The sequence below is a fragment of the Desmodus rotundus genome, chromosome 11, assembly GCF_022682495.2.
Source record: "Desmodus rotundus isolate HL8 chromosome 11, HLdesRot8A.1, whole genome shotgun sequence".
NCBI classification, from domain to species: domain Eukaryota; kingdom Metazoa; phylum Chordata; class Mammalia; order Chiroptera; family Phyllostomidae; genus Desmodus; species Desmodus rotundus.
Genome location: NC_071397.1, coordinates 41,912,308 through 41,923,156, shown reverse-complemented (window position 1 = coordinate 41,923,156; position 10,849 = coordinate 41,912,308).

Here is a 10,849-nt window from a genome sequence, read left to right as displayed (position 1 = left end):
TGAACTATTAACTTGGGGAAAAGGGTCTGCTTGTGTTTACTCTCCAGAAGGATCTTTAGAGCTGGCAGTGAAGAGAGTGAAGCCATATCATAACAGACCCGCCCCGACAACAGATGTGGCCATTCGTCAGGATTTTACAGCTGGGACAGATGGAACAGATGTCCCCGAGGACCAAGGTGGAAGAATGTCGCCACCAGAAGACACAGACTCAGAGGAGCAACTCCCTAGATCAACTTCAGGGAGTAATTTGGGGTGACCTAAAAACTCTCAATACAAGGGCAGAACAGTATGCCCAGCAATTAAGAGTCTTAGCTTATTTGTCAGTTGGTTCTTCTAACCTCACCAAGGTGGCCCTAATCTTGGGCCTGCTCACGTGCCTTGGAGGGATAGGCTTAGCCTCTGAAGCTAATCATATATATTGGAGCCATGTTATAGACCCACCTATGTTTAAGCTCCATACTTGGTGGAATCCTGAGCCTCCTTTGTCTAGTAATGATACTGAGTGGACCGGAGGCACCTGGCTCCCTCCAGATGGACCACTAGAGGAAAAACATCATTGGCTGTTTGCTCCAGAAGGCGCTGTATATGTCTCTAACCATTTACCTGCTTGCTTTTCAGTGTTAACCAATACCCTCTGTTTACCTATTATGTCTAAGTGGTATGCTTATGCAATGACTAATTATACTGTTCAACAGTCTTTGCCTGCAGTAAATCTTTCCTTAGTTGGAGCAATAGGATTTAAAGGAGAAAGGCCAGGGAAAAGTACCAAACCACCCAATTTTCCTTTATGTCAAATAGATGGTGGATCAACCAAACCACTCACTTGGAAGCTGTGTCGTGATCAAGCACCATCATTAATCAATATCACTAATACCCCTTTAGTAGCAGAAAACTGGGGAGCTAAATAGAAAGTATATGCCATAACAGGTTTGATAATAGAGAACCCAACACCCTTCCAAATATATAATAAACTTAGTTGGCATGGTGGAGGAGCAGGAGCCCCTATTCTCAGAATAAAAAATCTCAATCATACCAGCCCATGGCATACTTCTACTTGGAAGATGGGGCTCCCCTTTGTTGACCGTCAGACAGGACAATTTCAGCTCATCCAAAGGGGAGATGATGCCTTTGGTTACTTTAACATTTGGAATATTAATCGTACTTGGGTTACTGTATGTACTTCTCATCCTTATCTGTTTGTAGCCGTCCCTGGTATACCTCAACTTATATATAACGAGACTGCTACTGTATATACTCTTATTACTACCCCTGGCACTATATATACTAGCTGCTTAACCCGTGTGAATGTCACTCAATTAAATTTTACCACCATATTTGTCATTCGTCAACAGGCTCAGGCCTGGGTTCCTGTTAATCTTACTTGGGAGTGGGCCGATCCAGGAGGAATAAGTGCTCTCAACAAGGCCCTTGCCCGTGTCAGGACCCGCCGTTTTATAGGCATGCTTATTGCCTCCATAGTTTCTGCTGTTGTAATAATTGGAGCTGCGACTACTGTGTCTGTAGCCCTTACTGAATCCATTCAGACCACGCATGCGGTTGATGTTCTTCTCACTAATGTTACTCAGCAAATGATCCAACAGAGCCAGATTGATCAGGAAATTCTTACTCGGCTCTCTGCCACAGAATCTGCTATTGTCTGGCTTGGAGAGCGGCAAGATGCTCTTGCACTAAGGCAACAAGTTACTTGTGATCCTGGTTTTTCTAAACTCTGTGTTACTCCATTAAGATGGAATTCCAGTCAGCACTCCTGGGCAGATATTCGTCATCGCCTGCAGGGCGCGTTCTCTACCAATCTCAAAGGACAAATTGATCAGCTCCAGCTTGAGCTCCACCAGCAACTCGGTGACATCAAACACTTAACTGAACAGAAAGTGTTCCAGACCCTCCATGACAATCTACAATGGCTGAACCCTAAGAACTGGTTTGGTGGACTGAATTTACAAGTTTGGGTCATGGCAGCCCTTGTGTGCGTCTTTGTCTTAATCCTTATTTGTGCCTTACGATGTATTTGGAGGTTGTTTTCTCGAGATAGTGTTCGGAAACAGCAAATGGTAGCTTTCACAGGCTTAACAACTACAACTGATTTCACAAACAAAAAAGGGGGAGATGTTGGGAACCACCCTGCCTGGTTTCAGAGGCTGTAACCCCTCATGGTTAAGGCTGAGTCAGAGTTGGGACCATAAGCCACTAAGGAGACAAAGCTTGTCTCCCTGGCAGGTGTACCACCTCTGCCCACTTCACCCTGCTTGGCCCTGAGCTTGGCCAGTTAGCCAATGACGGGTAAGAATCCTCAAGGGAGGATCAACCTAAGACAGGCTCTGGTCACCAGGGATAAGCTTGCAGGGAAGGACTCAGGGGGCTGTGGAAAAAGGGGGTGATGGACCCTCGCCCCTCGGCTTTGAAATAGCCTGAGTCCTCATTCTGTCTGCAAGAAGTCTCCTAATCTCTTGGCTGCCTTACTTCCCTTGCCTGACTTAAGCCTGAAGCAATAACAGAGGGCAGTGCAGTCCTGTGCTGGGAGGGGTGGATTCCCTGGGGAATCAGGCCTAACAAAAATACATACATTCCTGTGAAACCTACTTAATTTGTACCCTCAGTTTAAGAGATAAGGGTCCAGACCTGAGATGAGTCTGGCGCCTAAAGTTTTATGGCCCTCTAACTAATTGGCTGTAACTTAGAATAAGCCCTCAGAGTTCTCTGTAAATCTTGTATTGTTTAACCCTTACTGGCTGACAATGATTGATGAGCTTTATCCATATTCCTATGCGAATGAACCTAATAAAAGCCCCGGGAGAGAGAGGCTCGGGGCCCTTCTCCCCTTGAGAGAAGCGGCCACCTTTCCTCCCCAAGCAGATCATGTCTTGGTAGTCTTTTTCTTCGTCTGTGGTGGAACCGGGGGTGGGGTGGGGCAGCGTTAAAGCCCCCCGACATCTGGCGCCCAGAACAGGGACCTGAGGACTTTCAGGACTTGCACGGACCAGGGGCTTCGAGCCACTGTCGCCACGGCTTCATCCATGGTGGAACCCCGGGGGCTGCGTTAAAGCCCCCCGACAATGGTGTGCATACCCCATCCCAAGGTTCACCTGCATCCACAGGGGATGGCTCTGGTGCACACTGGACACTTCTCACCTTAAGTGTTCACATCTGTGGGCTTTTCTTCCTACAACCAAAACCAACCAACAAACAAACAAAAAAAGAGTTTGTTTAGCTCATGTACAACCAAAACAAAAAAAAGAGTTTGTTTAGCTCATGTACAAGTGTAGGAAGTGCTGGAAATTAATGGTATTGAGGGATGAGGGTCAGTGAATAAGTATTCTAGCTTTGCTACCCTCTGTGGGATAATTCTGAAGGATACTTTATAGAGGGTCCTCAGGGGGACTGAGCGCTAGCTGCCCACAGTGACAATCAACTCACTGATGGACCCTTTATTGGCATTCTTCCCTTCCTTTCCTTGATTTCCCCACTTATGCTTCTTGGGATCATCTTCCCAATCGGCCACCTAACCCAGGGTTGCCTCAACTTGCTTTCAGAGAAATCCAGGGTCAGATGAGCACATGTTGTGTCTAAGGCACCACATTAGACCAGAGAAACTTTCAAGGGTCTAGTAGTGGAGACAGAGAAGAGACTCAGCAAAAATGCACCAGCAGCAGAATGTGCCCATATACTTTGAATGGTAGAAAAATAACAGCTAAAGAGGGATTCAGAGAAAGGAGAGATGATTTTACTGTGGGATAAATCAGACCATGGAGGAAGCAGGATAAAATTAGGACTTGAATGATGAGTTGGAATTATTTTCCCATGGGGTTGGGAGGATGGCATTGAATTTGTGATCTTGGGATGAAGGGAGCTGGAGAGGAAAAGAAAGGGAAGGAAACCAACATTTACTGAGTGTAGGCTATGGGTCCAGCCTAAAGGGGACACAGTGATTAGGAGTGCAGGTTGAACACACACTGTCACATTTACTCCACCAAATAACCATGTGAGCAAGGTATCTGCCATAGTCAACTTGAACTGCTATAACAAGGACCATAGACTAGGTGGTTTACAAACAACAGAAACTTATTTCTCAGGACTCTAGAAGCAAGAAGTCAGAGATCAGGGTGCCAGAAAGGTAGGGTTCTGGTGAGGTTGTCTTCCAAGTAGCAGACTGCTGAATTTTTGTATCTGCACATGGTGGGAAGAAAAACTAGCTAACTCTCCGGCCTTTTCTAATAAGGGCACTAATCCCAATTACCTATGATCTAATTATCCCTCAAAGGTTCCACCTCCAAATACCAGTTTAAGATTTCAACGTATAAATTTGGGAGGGGCGACACACACCTGCAGTCCACTGCACTGTCATTACATATAGTTTATAGATCAGAAAGCTGAGGCCCAGAGAGTTTAATTGATTGACTTAAGGTGACACAGCTAGTACATTCCAGATATAGGATCCAAATCTATATGGGCCAGTCTTAGAAAGTAGATTGATACACAGCTAGCTGAAAAGTTTAAGATAATGTAAACAGCGTTCCATTGGGCGATAGTGACAGAAATGATGTTCATTATTTACCCCCACTCCCATGTTCTGGCTTATTATTTGATCAAATCAAATTTGGTAGACAGTTTTAGTCATGACTGCTCAACAGATAAAGAGCCTAAAGATTGGGAATTAACACTAGTTTCTAAGACACTATAGTATTTTTTAGATGGAGAGACAGTTCTCATCTCGATAGGCACTATAAAAGGCATTAGGAGCTTTGATTTATATTTAGTTTCAACTAGAACAAATTGTTTGCATCTGAGCAATTAAACATATAGATGAGCAATTAAACATGTAGATGTTTAAACATATTCTTCACTTAATATTCTAGTTTATCAGTTGTTTGAGTAGACTTGATTAGGGTGGTTTATTTAACTGAACTTTGTGCCCAGATCTGTAATAGAAAAGAATGATGACTGTTACATATTTGGAGAGCAAATAGTAATCCTCCCTCTGGGGGTACAGTTAACTCTTTTACAGATTATATATACTATTAAATAGGCATTAAAGTCTAGGCTTTCTCTTTTAATTCAGAAACTGCCAAGATAAGAAAAAGATAGAGAGGGAAGGCAACATGTATTAAATAAAGGTAGAAACCAGAGGCCATTTCTCTACTGTGAATTTTCTCTACTTTGGAATTTTATGCTTCTTTAGGTTTTCAGTTTTTTTCCATTTGCTTTAAATGGGTTAAATCTGGATGATAATTTGTCTACAGACATTGCAGTTCAAAGGATTTTACATAATTAAAAATGAAAGAAACAACTTAAAGGAGTGGTGGAATATAGCTCTAATACTCTCGAGTCCCCATTGGAAAGGGCGATGAAGGTAAGGAAAGAAGTAGAAGAAAAAGAAAAATAATGGGATGGGAGGTTTGCTCTCTCTCACATCATGGAAACACCAATGAGAATAAAAAAATAATAGCTGGCATTTATACGGACCAGCCACTCTTCTAAGCCCTGTGCTGATGAGAAAACTCAGGAACAAGGTAAGTGACTTTGCCTAAAGTGGATCTGGGACAGAAGCCAGGCATTCAGGTTCAGAGTGTGTGCCTTAAACCTCTATACTCTCTTGCTTCAATAATAGTAATAAGAGTAGTTAAATAATTCTTCATGGAAGGTGTTATCTCCATTTTACAGACAAGGAGTTTTGGATAAATTAACACATCAATTAGCATCAAATCAGAAAACATAGATGATGGAACATGAATTTTAGCCCAGGTTTGTCTCATTCAAAATTTGTGCTTTATGTGCTATGCTGCTTAAAGTTCAAAGTCAACGAGCTCACCAAGTACATTTTCAGAAAGAACTTTCACCTTTCTGTCCTAAGAGTGCTGTGGCCAGGAGAGCTGGTTAACAGGGAACCTGCAGTCCTGGGGCTGCTTTTGTGTGCTGTGCTCAGGTGGGCAGGCCAGTCCAAGGGAGACCGAGGAGCACTGGCTTCCAGGAGGACTGAGGTGCCTTGCTCCTATAAATTCAAGTGCTAAATAAACCTCTTGAGAGGTTTCAGCTCAGGGATGTTCCCTCATGGGTTTGAGAGTGTACTGCTTTAAAATATAATTATCAAAAGAGGTAAGGCCCTATCTCCCAGGTTCCTGAGAGAATATGGACCTAATTCCAATAGTTCCCTTACTCCAAATGGCAAATCCTACCTAAAGTCATAAAGATAATAGAATTAGCAGTTTTACCTTGAAAATATGAATATAGTGAATTGTATGTTATGAACCCAAGTTCATGTGCCTGTTGCTTTGCAGTAAGGAAAGGTTTATTGATGGAGAAGGTGCCAACTGAGAAGATGGGAGATATAATGGTGCCTCAAACCTATTTCCTTGCTGGACTAGCTTAGGGTTTTTAAGGGACTGGGGGAATGGGCATGTGCAAGTGCTGGTGGGGAAAGTTTCAGGGGAGGACTTTGGAAACTGGCCATTTATGGTAAAGGGCCATCAACACTGGATCTTCCTGGACAATGGACCCTTTGCTTCTGAAAGTGTTTTGGTGTTCAAATTCTGGTTTTGTTTTGGTCCTTTGGTTCTGGGTGCAGCTGGAGGTTGAAGTTCTCTCCTCTGCACATGCTTTGGCTGTGTGACTTGTGGTGTTGGTGTGTTGTCTCTGACAAGCAATTCAGTATCTCGTTAAACAGGACAGGATCATTTTGAGTGGTTTCTGCAGTTACATGTCCATTTAGCTATGGAAAAGATTTTTGTCTTCTTTACAATCTCTTTAGCAAAATTGCCTGTAATGAGCATCACATTCATGAGAATTACTTAGGGAGATTGAAAAATACAGATTCCTGGGCCCTCTTTAGGAGACTTATTCAGTGAGTCTGAGTGAGAATGGGGATCTGTATGTACAGGAAACATCCAGGTAATTAGGATAATTAGCTACGTGTGAGAACCACCATTCTAACTAACTCCTGGCATGAGTGTTATTGTGTTAGGAAAGAGCAAGTCAAATGAAAAAAGAGTAGTTTGTTCTTCAGGGGCACCACTTCAAGTTTATCCTTGTGAGTACCTTTGAAGCTGCTTGTTTCCTTTCATTTGATTCCCATCTTCCCCCTGCCCCCCGTCTTCTTGTCGCTTTTTATTTCTGTGTGAACTCATTAATGTAAGATCTTAAAGCCACAACAAACTCTGGTCCAAGTGATGATTTAATCAGCTACATCTATTGGACATAGACTCTAAATGTTTTCTGACTCATATAGTCCTATCTCAACTACAGGTATTAATTAGGTATGTAGTTTGCTTTGTGGATGCCAGTGTGATGATGGATGGAATCATAAACAAGGATGTAATAAAGTCTGCCCTCAAGAAGTTCAGATATTTTGTTAGATTAGCAAAGGCATTATTTTCTAATTATACCATATTATTACTTTAAACAAAATCATATCACTGGAGATTTATTATGTTTCTGGTTGTTCATTACCCCAGGTCTGGTGATACACTCACGGGTAAAGCTACGACTAAACCATGGGCCCATTCCCTCGGTTCTGTGCCTTGTGGCTGCCACCTTCAGAGACTGAAATTAGTTCCCCAGCTGCCTTTCCACCAGCGCAGCTGCAGCAAAGGTGGTAGAACTGTGATTTAGCACATTTCTGGTTCCAATAAAATTATGCCTTATTTCAACTGAAGTAAACCCAATAGCTATTGTCAAAATAGGAGATGATGTTGCCGTGTGGCCTATGAAGAGATAATTTGGGCATTTAAATATGAAATGTAATTCCCTGATTAAAAAAAAAGGTAAGCAAAGTCAAGAACAGGGACCTTTCTTCTTATATAAAGTCATTGTCTATTATTCCTTGAGGATAACATAAAAAATTGATCATAGATTTAAAAATTTGCTTGAAGTGTATTAGAAGAAGGAAAAGTGAAGGACTCAGAACCAAAGGGAAATGGGTTCTGTTTTTTTTTCCCCTTATCCTGACTCCTTATTAAATTGCATCTCATGAAAATGAAGAGTAATTGGGGAGGAGGATGCAGTAAACTGGGGAGATAGGGGTGGCAAAGATCAACTTACCTGGAATCCGAAAATAACCCTCTCAGAAGATGCTCTGCTCAAAGTACCCTGTTTGATTTAACACAACACAAATCTCCATCCCCTTGTCATCTAGCCAGCCTATTGTCTGTCTGCCTCTTCAGGATTTCTCAACACTTTGAACCCTGCTCAGTTTAATGGGTTTTTCTTTTTAAATTAAATTAAAAAAGACTATGGGTAATTAGACTATGGGTAAGAGACTAATGGTTGACTATGGGTAATAACATTATATAAGATTTGAGTGTATAATTCTATAATACATCATCTGTATATAGACCCAAAGTCTAGTCTCCCTCCCTCACCATGTATTTTACCCCTTTACCCTTTTCATCCTTCCCCCAACCCCCTTACTCCTTGGTCACCACCATTTGTTGCCCGTGTCTATGAGTTTGTTATTTGTTTTGTTTGTTCATTTGTTGCTTTCCTTTAGTATCCCACATATGAGTGTAATCATATGTTTTTTGTTCTTTTCCATCTGACTTGTTTTGCTTGGCATGATACTCTGAAAATCCATCCATGTTACTGCAAATGGCAGTATTTCATCCTTTCCTATGGCTGAGCAGTATTCCATTGTGTATATGTACTACATCTTTTTGTTTGTTTTGCTTTCAGATGAGAATTACAAGTCAACTTGTATGGTGAGCTTCAAAATATTAGTGTAAGTTATCTACTGCTCTTGACTTGTTATCCATTTGTTCCTTTCACTCATTTTTAAAGTCATTTACCAAGTACTTATTGTGTATTTGCCTATAGTTATAGAGATAAGTAACAAAGTATATGTGCTCATAAGGTCAAAGTCCTGGAAGAGGCAGACACGAAAACCAACAGTCCGGTAGGTGTGATGGGTACTCTAATAGGTGTGTAGTGGATACTCTACCCAGGGTAATGAAGAGCCTGGAAAGGGAATGACCTGTCTGGGGTAGGGTATGGTTTCAGAGAAGGAACTGCTGAGCTGAGCGGAAAAAAAGAGGAAGGTATTTCATTCAAAAGGAATAGCATATACAAATGCAAATGCACCACAAGCAGCTAGTAGCTGCTTAAGTTTTGCTCAAAACTTTTCAGCTGGAAGGTGGAAGTAGGTTTTAAGTGGAAAGGTGAGCAGTCTTTTATTGGGTTATAATTCTTGAGATGGCAACAATAAGAACGGTAAGAAACATTCTGTACCTTCAGGTCTAATAAAGCCAGGATTCGACAGGGTTAGGTTGGTGGAGGAGACACACACACCTTTTTTCCATGTCATCTTTATTTCCAGGGCATAGGTTACTTGTACTACATTGGTATTACATATATATTTATTGAATTTGATTGAGTTGATCTGACCATTTTTTTTAAGTTATGAAGGTAACAGGGTAATAAAGCAAATAGAAAGCAGTACATGTCTTATTTGCAATAGGTGAGTTTATGGTAATTAACTGGTGTTAATTATCATAATGATGTTATTATGATGTCAACAGTCCATGTCCATAGAGGAAAGGAAATTGGCACTCTCACTACAAACCAAAGAAAAAAAACACCCACTCCCTCAATGTGTGTACCAGAATTTGTACTCAAGAGTGACACAACTGATTCTCCACCAGGGAGACATCTAACCTATATCACCATTACTTTCTCCTAGGAGGGGAAAGTACCCATAAGTCTTTGCAACTCAGGACATACTTATTTAGTTCAGGGGTTACCTGCTTCATGCTGGGTGAGAGCTGCTGCCTGTGATGAAAAGTGGTCCCTTGTTTACAAGGATGATTACAAAATACTTCCCATGTCCTCACTCACTCCCTTTTCCAGTGTGACTCTGCCACTCCTGTCCATTCCTAAAGCCTGTTTCTCATCCCCCTGAATCTAGGTTGGCCTTGTGGCTTGCTTGATGGACAGAATGCAAGAAAATGATGTTCAACACTCATCATTCAAGGCTATGTCTCAGGAGGCCCAGCTGAGGAGCTTGTGCTCTCATCCTCTAGGAAGGCTGCTGTCAAGTGAAGAATTTTATTCTTAATTATTTTTTTAGTATATTTTATTGGTTAGGCTATTACAGTTGTCCCAATTTCCCCCCCTTTGCCCCCCTCCACACAGTACCTACCCCCCACCATTCCCTCCAGCAATTCCCCCACTTAGTTCATGTCCATGGGTCATGCATATAAGTTCTTTGGGTTCTCCATTTCCTATACTGTTCTTAACATCCCCCTGACTATTCCGTACCTACCAATTTGTACTTCTTAATCCCTTTACCTTTTCCTTCATTCTCCCCCTCCACATCCCAGCTGTTAACCCTCCAAATTATCTCCATACCTATGATTCTGTTTCTGTTCTACTTGTTTGTTTAGTTTATTTTTTAGATTCAGTTGTTGATGGTTGTGAATTTATTGCCATTTTAGTGTTCATAGTTTTGAGCTTCTTTTTCTTAAATAAGTCCCTTTAACATTTCATGTAATAATGACTAGGCAACGATGAACTCTTTTACCTTTACCTTGTCAGGGAAGAACTTTATCTGGCTTCAATTCTAAATGATAGCTTTGCTGGTTAGAGTAATCTAGGTTGTAGGCCCTTGCTTTTCATCACTTTCAATATTTCTTGCCAATCCTTTCTAGCCTGCAAAGTTTCTTTTGAGAAGTCAGCTGACAGACAGTCTTATGGCAATTCCTTTGTAGGAAACTATCTGCTTTTCTCTTGCCACTTTTAAGATTCTCTACCTTTAACCTTTGGCATTTTAATTATGATCTGTCTTGATGTGGTTCTGTTTGGGTTCATCTAGTTTGAGACTCTCTGTGCTTCCTGGACTTGTATG